The 16,200-nt window shown below is 38.2% G+C and overlaps 1 protein-coding gene and 1 long non-coding RNA gene across 22 annotated transcripts in view; one reads left to right on the forward strand and one right to left on the reverse strand.

Moving 5' to 3' along the window:
• Positions 1–16,200, forward strand: part of ST7 (suppression of tumorigenicity 7) — a 274,827-nt gene that overhangs the window by 112,032 nt on the left and 146,595 nt on the right.
• LOC103891196 (uncharacterized) overlaps positions 14,273–16,200 on the reverse strand; it is a 62,730-nt gene continuing 60,802 nt past the window's right edge. Inside the window, exon 3 of the long non-coding RNA XR_008527200.1 lies at positions 14,273–14,330. This is a non-coding gene — a long non-coding RNA (uncharacterized LOC103891196). The remainder of the gene's footprint in view (positions 14,331–16,200) is intronic.

Here is a 16,200-nt window from a genome sequence, read left to right on the forward strand (position 1 = left end):
AGTGGTTTTTAGTATGTTCACAGAGTTGTGCAACCATTATCACTATCTAATTTTAGAGTATTTTCATCACCCCAGAAAGAAACTCTATACCCATTAGCAGTTACTTTCCACTTCCTCCCACCATTCTCCGGAAACCACTAATCTACTTTCTGTCTCTGTGGATTTGCTTAGTCTAGAAATTTTATATAAATGGAAGTATACAACATTTGGCCTTTTGTGAATGGCTTCTTTCATTTAGCCTAATGTTTTCAAGGTCCATCCATTTTGTAACATGTATCAGTGCTCCGTTGCTATTACTATTATTTTATTATATGGATATACCATATTTTATTTATCCCTTCTTCACTTGGTGAACATTTGGGTTATTTCTACTTTTTGGGCTTATGAACGATACTTTTCTGAACATTTTTATACAAGTTTTTGCATGGACATGTGTTTTCAATCCTCGTGAGCGTATACCTAGTAGTAGAATTGCTGGATCATGTGATAACTCTATCATTTACATTTAGAAGAACTGCCGAACTGTTTTCCAAAGTGGCACAATGACTAAGAAAACCAGAACTTGACAGCATTTAAAGCAGTAAAAACAGATTTTATTCAGGACTATTGCAGGAAGGGAAAAGAGACCCCAGTATAGAACTGAGCTTGGTTCTGAGTACAAGGAAAAGTACGGGTTTTATAGCCAGGGAGCAGGGTGGGTAGGTGTGTGTCAGTGGATTGAAAATTACTGAGAAGATAAAATGACCTAACAGGAGTCTGGCTGAATATGGGCCAGAGTGATTAGCTGTCTCCTGGGGGATGGTTGGGGTTCGGGAATTTGGTCAGATTTTGAGGGTGACCAGAAGGGTGGGAGATTGTGGCCAAAGATTTTTGCAATAATTGGACAATGCAAAGATGGACACAAAGTTTAAAAGTTGAGACCTACTTGGGAAGAGGATTTTGAGGAGCCTGACTGAAGTTTGGTCAAAGACACATACAATCTTTGTCATACCCAAAACAGATAATTCAGCTACAGTGCTTTGTCTCAACTTTATTAGCAAGGATGCTTCCCTTAAATTCTCTTAAATTCTACACAGTGACATTTCATTCTGCATCCAGTGGATATTTGTTGACATGGTATTGGCTGAGCTGGGATATAGCCTATGGAGAAATTTCATGAAGCTGGCAAAGCTCCTGTTATTTTCTATTTCATGCTTACATATTAGTGTTTTGTTAGGTTGTTTTTCTTTTTCTTTTTTCTTTTAGATCTACACGGAAAGATTTGGCAGGTCTGATAATTTAGGCCTCTGGAAACCTCAGTTATGCTATAAAGAGTAAAGGGCAACATCATATGTTATTGTAGGGTTCGCAGTTTAGGATGCTTGGTCTTATTTTGGTAAATACTATTTCTATTATAAATGCACATTTCAAAAATAATGAATTATATATTTTTCTTTTTCACTATTCTTTCATTTTATAAGAAGCATTCCCTTTTTATGTCTTAGGGTAGGTAGTGGCTCCAATCTAGCACTAAGTTGTTTTTATTACTATTATATTATTTCACTTACCGAAGTACAGAGTAATTTGTTTACAAATTAACTAGTAATGGCTAAGAATGATTTAAACTTTCTCACAAATTGTTTCATCCTACGTTTTTCTACTTTACCACCACCTATCTGCAGTATGTTACACATCTTCAATTAATGCAAATTCAAAGTTATTTGTATAATTGAGCAGTTCTCCTGAATATAATTGGCTGTCTTGGGGACTTGGGAATCCAGAGTTGTTCCTTACTCTATTAGAAAAATGAAGGCCTTCTTTTAGTGACTAAAACAGGGCTTCCTAACCTTCGCCAAGGTTAACTGCATCCTTTTCTGTGCAGTGAGCAGCTGACGTGGTGTGCCAGCTCTCATTGTATAGGCTTTTATCACAGGAAGTAGATTCAAATGATTGTAATTGCTTGGGTTACATTAATATTCATGGCACATGCCTCTTACCTTACATGGCACTCATTCTCTGTGTATTTAATTAATATGCCATTTTGCCTTTCATTTTGGCATGGGGAGCCATGATTTTAGAGGGTGTGAAACAGCAAGCAGCTGGGGAAAGAATGAATACCCAGAACCCAGTGCCAGGATTAACATACTGATGCAGATATTCTGAGAAGGGATCTTTTGAGGCAGGTTAAAAGGAAATGCCAAGTGGAACCAAAGCCGACCTTGCACTAGCACGTGATACTAGTCAAGGAGGTGCTTGGCTTCACTCTGCTGCATTTTGCTCTTGGATTGCCAGCTGCTTCAAGCCAGCTGCTTCAGCACAGCTAAAATGAAGGAAAGAATATTATCACTATATATTTTGTATTTGAAAATCTGCTGGTAATTTCAAAAGCTTAGAATGTTGACAATAGCCTGTAGACGAAAATTTAAAACTTAATGATCAAAGTATCATATCCTTCCTCCCTTTGCAGAATTATTTTTAAAAGATTGTGGCTTGCCTGTTTGGACAATTTTCAGAAGACAGGGGAAATCATTTTTCACTTTTTATTATAATAGGATTAGATATAATTGAATTTTAGTAAGTACGTTGCAACAATGAATTTAAATGGGCATACAGTATAACTATTTTAAGTTTTTTGGATGTAGATTTTGCAGAAAGAGGAAGTAAATACTGGAATTAAAATGCCATTTTCCAATGGACATTCCAAATAGGAGCTTGATATGTAATTCAGTTTTTCCCCTCTGCTGTCAATTGTCCCATTACATCATAAACTTGATGTCTAGCAAGAGACAATATCACTCCTTTTTGTGTTCCTTTGGTTGATTATTAACTGGAAGATCCCCCTGACTTGTTACTTCTGTGGAGACTTTGGGTGCTCATCAAGAAACAAGTACTTAAGAGCTTTAGTAATTGATATGAACCCAGCAGGTGCATGTAGAAAGAAGCACAGCTTGGTTTATGGGTTACCAGAGTGCCCCTGTTGAGCTTTGCCCCAGGTCCTACTGTATATTTTAGGTTCTTCCCTTCAGTTCAGTGCTTCTCAAAAGCCCTAGAGACAGAGATGGGAATGGATGCCCTTGGCAGCTGGACCAGAGGCAAAAGCCGCTCACTGCTGAAACACCCTTGAAGTCCTTTTAAATTAGGTTAATTTTGCACTTTACCCTGCAATATATCCATGATTACTTTAATATAAAACAGTTAATTTTCTAATCACCAAATGAAATTGATGCTCTAGAAAGGCATGGCATGTTTAAACTGGGGCTTCTTGATGTTATATGTACCTGCTTTGAAGAATCGTGGACTTAGCGTGGCTGTAGGGAAAATTCTTTTAGTCCTTTCTTTGAAATGGACCTGATAGATACAAATAACTTTCAGGGCATTTGGTGATAGAATTTGGTTAATTAGCAGCTTGTTTCAGCTTTCTACTCTGAGTGTTGTGAAAAGAGGCCAGACTTAAAGTCCGGTGAGTTCAAGACCTGGTTCACTGTTAACTTGTGATGTTGTACAAATTATTAACATCTTCAGGCCCATTTCTCATCTGTAAAATGAGACGATGAACCATAAAATATAAAGCACCATTTTCCAAATTATATTTTGTGAATGATTAGTTGCAAAAGGTATTCTAAGGGTGGTTGTCAGGGAATGGGAGGAGGGGGAAATGGAGGGTTGTGATTTAAAGGGTATAAAGTTTCAGTTTTGCAAGATGAGAAAGTTCTGCAGATTGGTTGCACAACAATGTGAGCATATTTGTTTTTTTGTTTTTTTGTTTTTTTTTTTCAGACAGAGTCTTGCTCTATCGCCCAGCCTGGAGTGCAGTGGCGCGATCTCGGCTCACTGCAAGCTCCGCCTCCCGGGTTAACGCCGTTCTCCTGCCTCAGCCTCCGGAGTAGCTGGGACTACAGGCGCCCACCACCACGCCCGGCTAATTTCTTTTTGTATTTTTAGTAGAGATGGGGTTTCACGGTGTTAGCCAGGAAGGTCTGGATCTCTTGACCTTTTGATCCGCCCGCCTCGGCCTCCCAAAGTGCTGGGATTACAGGTGTGAGCCACCGCGCCCGGCCAATGTGAGCGTGTTTAACAGTAGTAAATTGTACACTTAAAAATGATTAAGATGGTAAATTTTATGTTACGTGCATTTTTTGTGAATTTCACCACCACCTAAAAAACTATATTCTGGCCGGGCGCGGTGGCTCACGCCTGTAATCCCAACACTTTGGGAGGCCGAGGCGGCTGGATCACGAGGTCAGGAGATCGAGACCATCCTGGCTAACACGGTGAAACCGCGTCTCTACTAAAAATACAAAAAATTAGCCAGGTCTGGTGGCACACGCCTGTAGTCCCAGCTACTTGGGAGGCTGAGGCAGGAGAATCGCTTGAACCCGGGAGGCAGAGGTTGCATTGAGCCGAGATCGCGCCACTGCACTCCAGCCTGGGCAACAGAGGGAGACTCTGTCTCAAAAAAACAAACAAACAAAAACTATATTCCAGCCTGTAATCCCGGCACTTTGGGAGGCCGAGGCGGGCGGATCATGAGGTCGGGAGATCCAGACCATCTTGGTTAACATGGTGAAACCCCCTCTCTACTAAAAACATAAAAAATTAGCCGGGCGTGGTGGCGGGCGCCTGTAGTCCCAGTTACTCGGGAGGCGGAGGCAGAAGAATGGCGTGAACCCGGGCAGCAGAGCTTGCAGTGAGCCCAGATCGCGCCACTGCACTCCAGCCTGGGCGACAGAGCAAGACTCCGTCTCAAAACAAAAACAAAAACCAAAAAACTATATTCTAAAAGCTCCATCTTTAAATAAGTATTAATTTGTATTACACCCTCCTGCTAGAGAATGACACTGCATTCAGCATATCCAAATGTCTTAGACATCCTGCACTTAAAAAAAAAAAAAAACTTTTAAACTTTAACCCAGTATTTCTCAAATTCCTTCTCCCAATTAATTTAACATCTCTTAATATTCTATGGAACTTACACTTGAAGGAGTCCCATTTGGGAAAAAGTTATCTGGGATCTTTCCAGCTCAAACATGTTTTTATTCTTCAAAGACACCATATGAAAATATGGGCTTTGCCAAAGTAAGATATTTGATAAATATTAATTCAGGCCTTCCGAACCTTTTCCATATCATGGCACGTATAGAAAGTAATATTTGTATTGCACACTGTGGTAAACTGACAAGGTGGTTTAGGGCTGAGGAGTGCGGTAACTGTTACATCCTTGGATAAAGATCTCTAACCAGGTGTTTAAAAAGTTATCACTGAGGAAGCTGCATGACATAGCTTGTTCTCCAGATGTCATTAGTTAGTATGTTTACACAGAGAAGCATTAGAGGCAGATCATACAAAACTCTATACTATTTGGTTTGCCTTGGCAGCAATTTATTTTCCACTTTAGAGAAACCAGAAACTCTTCTGATTACCTATGGCTGTGGATATTATTGGTCATTAGACCTAACTGGCAATCCCTCGTGGTATGAGAGTGAGGGATAAGAGGTTTCCAGGAGGATAATACTCTTCCACAGTCTATTTAATATACTCAAATGATGAATTCAACAGCCTCCTATTTTTAAAGCGAGAGCATATATCCTAATGTCATAAGCAGAATAATTCTCATTTAATGGGGGAAATTTTTTTCAACTTCACACTTCCTAAAGGAACAAGTATTTGGTGTAGTAATAGGGATTGGATGTGGGAAGAAAAGGATATTTATATTAATACATTCTTAAAAGAAACAAAGCATAGATCAGTGAGTGAGATCAACATTTTTCACGCTTCAGGCCTTTTTCTGAAGTCATCTTCAGCCCTTCCTCTCCACTCTATTCCTCAGTTGGTATAATTCTATAGTATCACATCTTCTGAATGGCTTACTTAAAGATTCTAGACTGATGGAAAAAACAAACAAACAAACAAATAAGAAATTGATTAGATTTGACAACGACCTACATCATTGTTCAGTTAGTATTTTTATTCACCTCACCTAGAAACTAAGCAGTCATGATCCACTTAGTAACAGATGTTTTGATTTCAGAAATGCCAGGTCTTCCCCAGATTATCTTTTGTACTTACTGTCATTTTCCCCTTAAAACAACTTTTTTTGGCCTTAGTCTTTACTGTCTTTTCTGAGAATCCTGTTAGAGTTTAAGATTTAAAACTAGATGTAGAACTACATCCTTGCTTAGTGTCAGGGAGCCACTGTGAAATCCCATTGACAACCTATTCTGGGCTTTAGAGCCAGAAGTTTAATTACCACCTATTGAGTGAGTTTGATTTGTCACTTCTTGGGTTCTGGCCAGGCAGAGCTAATTCCTCCTGGCAGAGCTAATTCCTCCTAGCAGAGCAAGGTTGGTGGGCAGGAGCCAGAATTGAGAAAGTTACGCAGTCACTTCAGCTTGTCCAGCTTCAGGCGTGGATGAAGGGAGTTAAGTGTGCCAGATTAAGTCCAAAGTGGCACACAAGCATGAGGGGCAATAAGGGCACCTGGTAAACCACAGCAAGAGGGAGTCTGCAGCTAAGAAAGGGAGAGTGTGGTGACTAGCAAGGAGCAAGGGCTTGCAATTTTCAGAAGTCCAGGCAAGCTGTGCTGGCACCAGACAGGAAACATTGAGGCTGCGCTTCAGTCAGAGGCTGGCTTCAGCCTTTGAAGAAGACTGACAGGGGATATTAAGCAGTTACTGGAATGAGACCTGTAAAAAAGGCAGAATAAAATCAGTAATAACAACTGAATAATAACTGAAGAAATCAATAGACTATTTAACCACATCTGTAGGCCTCTACACAATCTAATACTGTGGAGTATTAAATGAATGAGATAGATTTAGAAATAAAAAACCATTCATGATATGTTAAGGAAAATTCAAATCATAGTATATTACATAATATGTTAGTGAAAGGAACTTTGGGCCATGGTAGTGTAGAACTCTGTTCAGATGAATGATACAAACACCTTAGGCATACTTTATAGGGACAGATATACTTTGTTTGCCTTTTGTTTTCATCCTTCTATCCTGAGGAAGGTCCACAATTATTGAATAATAACTGCCTAAAGTGGTAACATGTCTCTGGTACTCCTGAAAAGAGGCAGCTTGTTGTGGAGGGCAGTGTGAGTGGTTAGGGGCACAAACTTTGGATTCCAACTACCCGGGTTTAAATCTTGCTTCTATACCGACTAGTTGCATGACTGAGTAAGTCCTTAACTTCTCTATACCTGTTACCCCATCTATAAAAGAGGGACAGTAGTAGTACATACCTCAGAGGGTAGTTATGAGAATTGAGTAATAATAATATTTTAAAAATCTGTGGAAGAGTATCTGGCCTATAATTAGCCCTATAAATATTTGTTAAGCAAATACACAAATAAAATACATACTTTCCCAGCTTCCAGAAATCAGGAACTAACTTAGACTTTTCATCTCACGTGGATATTGTTCTCATGGAATATTGAACATTTCTTGAAGTATTGTTTTAAGCACTGTGGAAAAATAATAGTTAAAATTGTTAGATCATGGAATTGGATTTTTGACCTCAATCCTTTTGAAATTAAGAGAAAAATTACACTAGTCACTTTAAACTGGCTGTTCTATATGTTTGTGCTCTAACAATATAGAAAGTAGATATTGTTATATGATTTCCTAGATACAATTAATCTAGGCTGGAAATGGTAGCTCACACCTGTAATCCCAGCACTTTGGGAGGCCAAGGCGGGTGGATCACTTGAGGCCAGGAGTTCAGGACCAGCCTGGCCAACATGGTGAAACCCTGTCTCTACTGAAAATATAAAAATTGGCCAGGTGTGGTGGTGCACACCTGTACTCCCACCTACTTGGGAGGTTGAGGCAGGAGAATCGCTTGAACCCAGGAGGCAGAGGTTGCGGTGAGCTGAGATTGTGCCACCGCACTCCAGCATGGGCAATAGAGTGAGACCCTGTCTCAAAAACAAAAACCAAAAACAAGCTACTATCTTGTTTAGATAGCGGATCTTTTCCCCCTCAGAGAGAGTGCTTTGGTAGTTAGGAAAAGTAAATCACACCGAAACTGTTTATGGAGATCCCCGTCACCCCACACACTGTGAGCTAGTTAGACAGAAGATAATGCAATTTACAAATACTGTGGGTGGCCAGGCCTGATTAGTACATGTAAAAGAAAAGTCATTAGATACACTGTGACTTCAAATAAGGAGGCAGAGTAATAGGATTTGTTTTAATAAGATTTTGAGAGATTAAACCTCCTAAATCTTTGTAGTTCTGTCAGGTAAAGTTAAGGAAACCAGCACTCCACAACATAAACAATGGTGTTCTATTTAGAACCCCTGCAAAATTAGATGTGATTGGCTTCTCCTAAGACATTGAGTTGTAGTTAGTTGACAGGTTTGTTGGCCAGTAAGTACTGGTGCTATGGTGAATAGTGCCCTTTTTGTATTTGTACTCTTTTTGGTACAGATATATAATCTCATAGAATAATTTCAAATTAATTAGTATTGCAGCTGAACTATGTGATGCTATCACAATTTGGGTTAGTGGGTGAATTTAGTAGTTTTGGGTGCTGTTCATTCTTTCTAGCTTAAATCCAAGTAACTGAATATTTAAAAACTTTCTTTTGTTGATAAAGGTGATACCAGTGGTATGCTAATATGGTGAGGATAATTTTTATTCCTTCCTAAGGATTTTTGTGAGGAATAAAGGTGAAAATAATTACTCTAAAACATATTGCAAATCTATTAAAATATATCCTATTCATGAAAATTTATACTAATGGCCAGTATCCTTAATGTTACTTAAGTTCATAAGCACTCATAGTTCAAAGGTTTATTTTTTCTTATTTTGAATATATATTATATGCCATTGAACTCCACATAGTGGCAATTTTTACTTTGTTTCGTGGTAGAAGTTGTACCTACAGAAATAAAGGAGTGGAGGTAGGTAGCGAAGGATTAGAATGAGAGGTGGAGCTAGATAATGTAGTGGCTACACGTTTCTTTGCTCCCAAATTAAGATATTTGGACTAATTGGAAGACTAAGAAGTTCAGCCTCTCAGCACAGCCCATTGTTTCCCTGCCATCCACTCCTCTGGATGTCAGGAAAAAGTGAGAGAAGGAAAGATGTGTTTCTTTGCTCTCTTCCACGTTGTACTTTTTCCTGCTTCCAGGCCTGTCTGTGTGAGGCCTGAACCAGTGTGAAAAAAGAGAGCTGGAGAAGAATATACATCCTCTCATCTCCCTGCCTTTAGAGTTTTCCAGAACAGTTGCTTCGTAAATTGCAGGGAATTCCCATAACTCAATAATTTATCCTGATCTTTCTTAAAAATGAGAGAATTTCAAGATATCTCATTTTGAAACCAGCCCAATTGCCCCGTAGACTGTTCTTTTTGATAAATATAGAAATTGACCCTTCTGGCATTAAAAAGGTTGAAGCTTATATTTGATTTCTCTTGAGTTCCTTCCTCAGGAAACTACCTTAGGCTTCTCACACAAAGTATCAAAGAACTGAAACCAGATCCCTGCACCATATGCCAAGAAATCCCCTCATTCACCATGTTTGTTTCTTTGCCCCTCCCAACTTCCTGGTTTCTTACACATTGTTACGTTGCTTACCTGCTATATAAACTTCTGGTTTTAGTCAGTCAGGGAGATGGATTTGAGACTGAGCTCCCATCTCCTCAGCTACAGCACCTGATTAAAGCATTCTTCCTTGGCAATACTTGCCACCTTAGTGATTGGCTTTCTGTGTGGCAAGCAGCAGGACCTAGACCAAACCTCTGGTGTTTCAGTAACAATTTAAAAAATAGATTATAAAACAAAGGTACATAAAGTATCTTGATAAATCTGTGGTGAAATTGAAAGTAGATTTTTCATTTCCAGATTATCAATTTGGGATTTAGCTGATCAGGATACCAATTTACAAATTAGCCAATCCAGTATATATGTATGTATACACATACACCCAAAACTTCTTAGTATTTCTTGCTAGTGAGGCAGGATATTTCCTTGACCCCTTCATGGGACTTGCGACAGGTGCCTTGTTCACTCAGCCTGCTGCTCTCAACTCCTCATGGGAGGGAGTATGCGAGTAAACAAGGTGGGAACTGGAGTGCATGAGCGCTGGAGTCAGCTGGCCACTTGGGCACAGGCAGGATCAAACTCCACTCAGACCCACTGCCTTCCACCCCTTGTGAGAGGGAGCACCCAGGTGAGTGGGTACAGGAGCTGGAGTGAGCACTTTTGGGCACTGGCAGGAGCGAACTCTGTGCAGGCCTTGCGGCAGCATCCAGGCAGGGTCCCTGCAACTCCTGAAACCCCAGGAGGCATGTTACAGTGCCCTTTTAGCTCTGCTGTCCATGGATGGCTTAAGTGTTAACAGCTCAGAGGGCCCTCCACCCTTTCACATGAGGTGGCTGTCCTTTGGCAGTGAGGGCAAAGGGCCAGTGTGACAGCCTTTTGTATCTGCACTCATGGCTCCTGAGCTCTTGTCTGGCACCCAGGAGAAACAAGTTTACACAAACGAATTGGATGGTAAATGTGAGGAATTTTTCTTGACAATGAAAGTGGCTCTCGGTGGAAAGGGGAGCTGAAAAGGGGATGGAGCTAGGTAATTTTCCCCTGGAGTCTGGGTGTCTCCAGCAGGATTCTTTTTTGAAGTTACGTCGTCAAGCTGTGTCTCCGAAGTCAAGCCACTTCTCTCCGATGTCCAGCTGTAGTCTCTGATGTCCAGAGGCTTCTCCTTTCTCTGCTGGCTGAGTCTGGGGTTTTTATAGGCACAGGATGCAGGGTGGGGCAGACCATGGGCAGTTTAGGAAAAGGGAACATTTGAGTGGGAAAACAGGGATATAAGTTCTCACTTTGGGCCGTGGTTTCAGGTTTTTCACCTGGAGGGTGGGGTTTTGCCATGGACCTGCCCTTTTCTGCCTAGTATTTATCTGCTTCCTGTCCCCCATCATCAGGAATTCTGAGTGATTTATACACATTGTCTTATTATAGTCTATAACATCACTTAGAGGAAGGTAGAAGTATAACATATATGTCTATGACAGGGTATGGCTAGCACACATATTTATTGAAGATTCTAAAGGACTGTCCTCAAACAGAGAAAGAGTCACATTTAGGGATCCAGTAATTCTGCTTTTATGCTACTGCAGACATTGTGTTAAATAGGTGTTATAATGCAAGCCATGATAGCTCCAGATGAGAATTTCATTGAGTTTAACCATTTAGAATGGATAACATGTCGTAGTAGTAATAATAGTTATTATAGGCTGCATGTGGATTTGCCTCATTTTAAGCAAACCTGAAAAAAATACGTATGTTATCAAATTTTTGGATTTTTGCCAATGTAATCAGTGTGGGTTTGAGTTCTGTTGTGAAAGAGGTATTGATTTCTTTCTTTCTTTTTTTTTTTTTGAGACAGGATCTCGCTCTGTCCCCCAGGCTGGAATGTGATATTGATTGCTAAGAACTCTATTTATTAGTGAGATTAGCCCTTTGTGATATTAGTTGCAAAAGTTTTTGGATTCTTCGCTTAAATGCTATGCTGGAGTTGTCATTAGACATTTGTCATTTGTCTTAGAGGTGAAAAGAGCCTTGTAGTCCAAATCTCTCAATCTATAGATAAGAAAAATTGACCCAGAGACTTTAAGCTATTAGCCCAAGAGAGAGCAAATCTGATCCCTAAATCTTTTCTAGGAAACAGGGTTCCATGTTGCTAGAAGGGACTGAAGGACAGAGAGAAGAACTCATAGCTGCAGCCCTGTTCATGTAGTGGTTTTATACAACTGGCATCAAATCCAAAGCATAGCTTGTAACTCCTTGATGTTGAGAAGGTGCAGCTGGGCATTTTAACAATTTAACAGTAGAATAGAAAAGCAAAGATTTCAAAAACTATAATTATGTTTTACAACTTTAGTTGTAGGAGCATTGCTGATTAGTTGCTAATTAATCCATATATCTGATGAAACAGATTAATAGCATGTATTTGGTTATAAGCATTGTGAATCCAAGTTAACATGTTACTTTCATTCTTTCTAATGTAATTATCATGCTGTTATTAATTTGTTAACTATGCAGTAATCATGCAGTTTTAAGTAACTGCTTAAAACCCAGAGTGAGGAATAGAAATTTATGTGCAGCTGGACAGAGGTGAATGTCAGCTACATGGTAGCAAGACAGATGCTTTGCATCAGGGTCATTTCTACTATTATAAAGCTTGAAAAAGGATAGAACAAAAAGTCATGGTTGTATGGATGTCTTTATGGGTGATAAAGTTTGCATTAGCATATGTAGGACATTCCAGTACAATTGATAACCACTGTGTTCATTGGTTGGGGTGAATTCTCTTTTAGTGTTTCATTTGCCTCATAATTAGCTATAACTCAGCAATTAAGTCATGACACCAGCCCACTGTGACACTGAAGGATGGAGGATAGTGCTTGGGTGGGGGAGCATAGTGCTTGGGTGCATTCTGCTCATACTAAGTCAGAGTTGTTGGCTTCCTAAGTGCCTCTCATTCCCTTTTAGTTTCTCGAATAAATCTACGCATTATTCATATATAGTCATAAATGCATTGAAACAAATGCCGTCTGCCCCATGAATCTGCAGGTTCCACATCTGCGGATTCAGTCAATGGTGTATTGAAAATAATATTCTGAAAAAAATACATGGTTGCGTCTGTACTAAACATGTACAGCATTTGTTTTTTACTCATTATTCCCTAAACAATAGAGTAAAACAACTATTTATGTAGCATTTGTATTGTATTAGGTATTATGAGTAATCTAGATATGGTTTAAAGTATACAGGAGGATGTGCATAAGTTATATAAGTTATATGCAAATACTATGACATTTTATGTAACGGACTTGAGCATCCTCTGCTTTTGGGGTCCACAGGGTGAGGGGATTCCTAGAACCAGTCCTCCATGGGTATTGAGGGACAACTATAATTTCATACAGTATTTTGTGATTGTAGCAAACAGTAAAAATTGTTTCATGTTCATGTACTGTCTTTCTAAAACTAGAATTCAGATTACATATACACATATAAATACTTTTTCTCATTGGTTCTTTTAGGAAAACTTTTTAAGATAGGAGGATTTTGTTCTTGATGTTGTTGCTGCTATTATTCTGTCAACTTATTCTTAAATAACTTGTTTTAACTAAAATAAAACTGAAATATTTTTTGAAAATTCCCCTAAATTCCTGCTTTAGAAAATAGCCTGTATTGGTTGTTTTTAAAGCTATATATGCTTTTATTTGTTACCAAAATAAAGCAAGTGTGTTTAAAAATATTTAAGACTAGAGAGAATGGAAAAAGTGTGTAAAATAAAAGTTCCATGTAATTCTATCCTCCAAAGACAACTGCTTAATGGATTCTAGTTTTATGTCATGCTTTAGAAACCTTTTCTCCCGCTGATTAGAATACACCACTAGTACATAGAGTAGAACATTTCAAGTCTGTAGTGAAGAAAAAATCACTTACAATTCTACCATTTGGAGGTGAGCACTCCTGGAATGTGTGTCCTTCCATGTTTCAGTGATATATGTGGTACGGACACTGTCCTTATGTTTATGTACCTATACAGATAGCTAACGTATCATCTGTACACTTTAAACAAAAGCTGTCAAACTACACACACTTATATAATTTGCTTTCTAAACTAAAATGGAGTGATCATTTTCCTGTCATTTATAACTTGATTTTTAATGGCTGCATACTATTCTATCATATAGATATTTAATATTTAACCGTTTTTCTTGTTGTATATTTAGTTTTTAGTTTTTTTTTTTGCTTTTGCAAATAATATATTTGTAGATATATTTTTGCTGAATATCCTTGAAGATAAATATTTTTACATACCTATTATTATCTCCTTAGGCTAAATTCTCATGTGTATAGTGATTTTTAAAGAACAACAAAAATATGCTCAATTCACATGTATGAACTTATGGGATTGATGAGTGGATGAGAAAGAACCCATCAGATTTTTAGAATGACTTTAACAAGTAAATTTGAAGATTCCAAATTTCAGGCTTTTAATTTAAATAGATAATCTAGCCTTAAACATTCTGCATTTAGGTACTTAAATATTTTGGTTGAATATATATTAATAATCACCATATTTGTGCAGAGGAAGCCTATTGTGCATATTTTAATACCACCCTTATTTATGCCACTGAGTTTTCTATCCATTGATTTTTTGGAACTGTGTATATCACACCAAAATCCAAATCCAAAGTGAAAAACATAGTCAAACATAGGTGTTGTGGGATACACAAAAACAAGCAAAACTAGATTTTCTTGGAGAAAAAGGATATGATGACTTCCCAGGATGCTTTAAATTTCTTTCTTGTTTTTAGCTGACCTCACTCTAGGGAGAGAAAATAAATTATATTAGTTATTTTATTTCCAAATAAAAGCAAAAGTATTATAACTTGAAAATATAAAAGGGTATTACCTCAAATGTTGATTAAAACAATAGTTATATGACTAAAATAAAATTTGGACTTTAAAATGTAGAAACTGTAATAGCTACTGTTTAGTGAGCTCATAGTAGATACCTAACATGGCCCTAAGAGCTTCTTCTTATTCTTATTAATCTTTATTAAGGCCAGGATAATAATATATGCATGGCAGGTCTGAATGCTTCAATTTTAAATGCTTCTCAAATTATTCATCTTTTTGATGTTTTAGATCCAGGAAACCTTTGGATGCCTCCCCACAATTTATTAAATTTTTTCAATGTGTTAATCATTTCCTTTACAATTTTTATAGAAATTATTTTAAGTGTGATTTGGCACGACCTGTAGCAGAAATTTTAATCATTTCATTCATCTTTTTACTACCATAGTTTATCTGAGACATAATGATTTTTACGACTTCAATGACACCTGAAATGAAACCAGTACTCTAAAGTAGTTTTTGTTTAACATGATTTTATTCTTTTAGAATTTATGTTTTGCCAGAGTGAAATAAGGAATTCACATATAATAGAGAGTGACTGTACAGTAATGGGTTTCATTTCTAGCTAGCTATTTTTATCCAAGGAATTGGTATTCTCTAAAATGACAATTGTAAAAGATGATTAAAATTATTTTTGAAACATTTTTAGACTTGATGTACCAGGGTTCCACTAGAGAAACAGAATCAGTAGGCTACACACACGTACACTGAGACAGACAGAGAGAAATAGAGATTGAGAGAGAGAGAGAGGGGCAATGAGTTGGGTTCCAGGATTTTGGGGGCTGGCTAGGCAAGTCTGAAATGGGTAGGACGGGCCATTAATCAGGAAGGGCAGGCTGGAACTCTTGTGTCTAAGCTGAAGCGGCTGTCTGCAGGTCAAATTTCTTTATCAGAGAAGCCTCAGCTCTGCTGTTAAGGCCTTCGAATGGATTGAACCAGGCCCACCCAGATTATCTAGGATAATCTTTACTTAAAGTCAATGGATTGTGTATTTTAATCACATCTACAAAATACCTTCACAGCAATACTTAGTGTTTGATTTAATAGCTAGGGGCAGTAGTCTGCCCAAGTTGACACACAAAATCTCACCATCACACTTGATATCTGAACCAGTTCAATGCTCATATAGAAACACCCACTTCATTAATAGGTAGTTATAATTTATCCATGATAAAAACCAGAAATACCCAATTTGACTACTTAATGCTGGTACTAGTTTGGGCTATACACAGTTTGCATGTTACGAAAAGAAAAATCTACCCTTGAAATACTAATATTTACCAGAGTTGAGAATATTGAAAAGAAGGTATGCTAGGCTGTATTTAGGATTTTTATAAAGTTTTGTGGAATGGCAACATCATCGGGATACTGATCGACTTCCCAAATGATGTAACTGGACAAACAATCATTTAAACCTTTGCTTCTTAAGCAGGGCTCATAACTTCCCTGAATTATATTCTTGTTTTCTTCTGCCATTAGAAGGACTTTAGTAGAAAATACCAGAGAAGAATTGCTCTTATTTAAGGTAAACCAGGGGTCAGCAAACTCTTTTCTGTAAAGAGCCAGATCGTAAATATTTTCAGCTTTGCAGGCTGTACAGTTTGTTACACTATTTAACTCAGCTGTTGTAGCATGAAAGCAGTCATCGACAATACATAAACTAACAAGCACGGCTGTGTTTATAAAATGTATTTACTAACACAGGCAGTGGGCTGGATTTTGCCTGCAGGCTGCATTTTTCTATCCCTGATGTAGACAGGTCTGGTGTGTTGGTTTAA

Source organism: Pongo abelii, chromosome 6 (genome assembly GCF_028885655.2).
Source record: "Pongo abelii isolate AG06213 chromosome 6, NHGRI_mPonAbe1-v2.0_pri, whole genome shotgun sequence".
Classification (NCBI taxonomy): Eukaryota; Metazoa; Chordata; class Mammalia; order Primates; family Hominidae; genus Pongo; species Pongo abelii.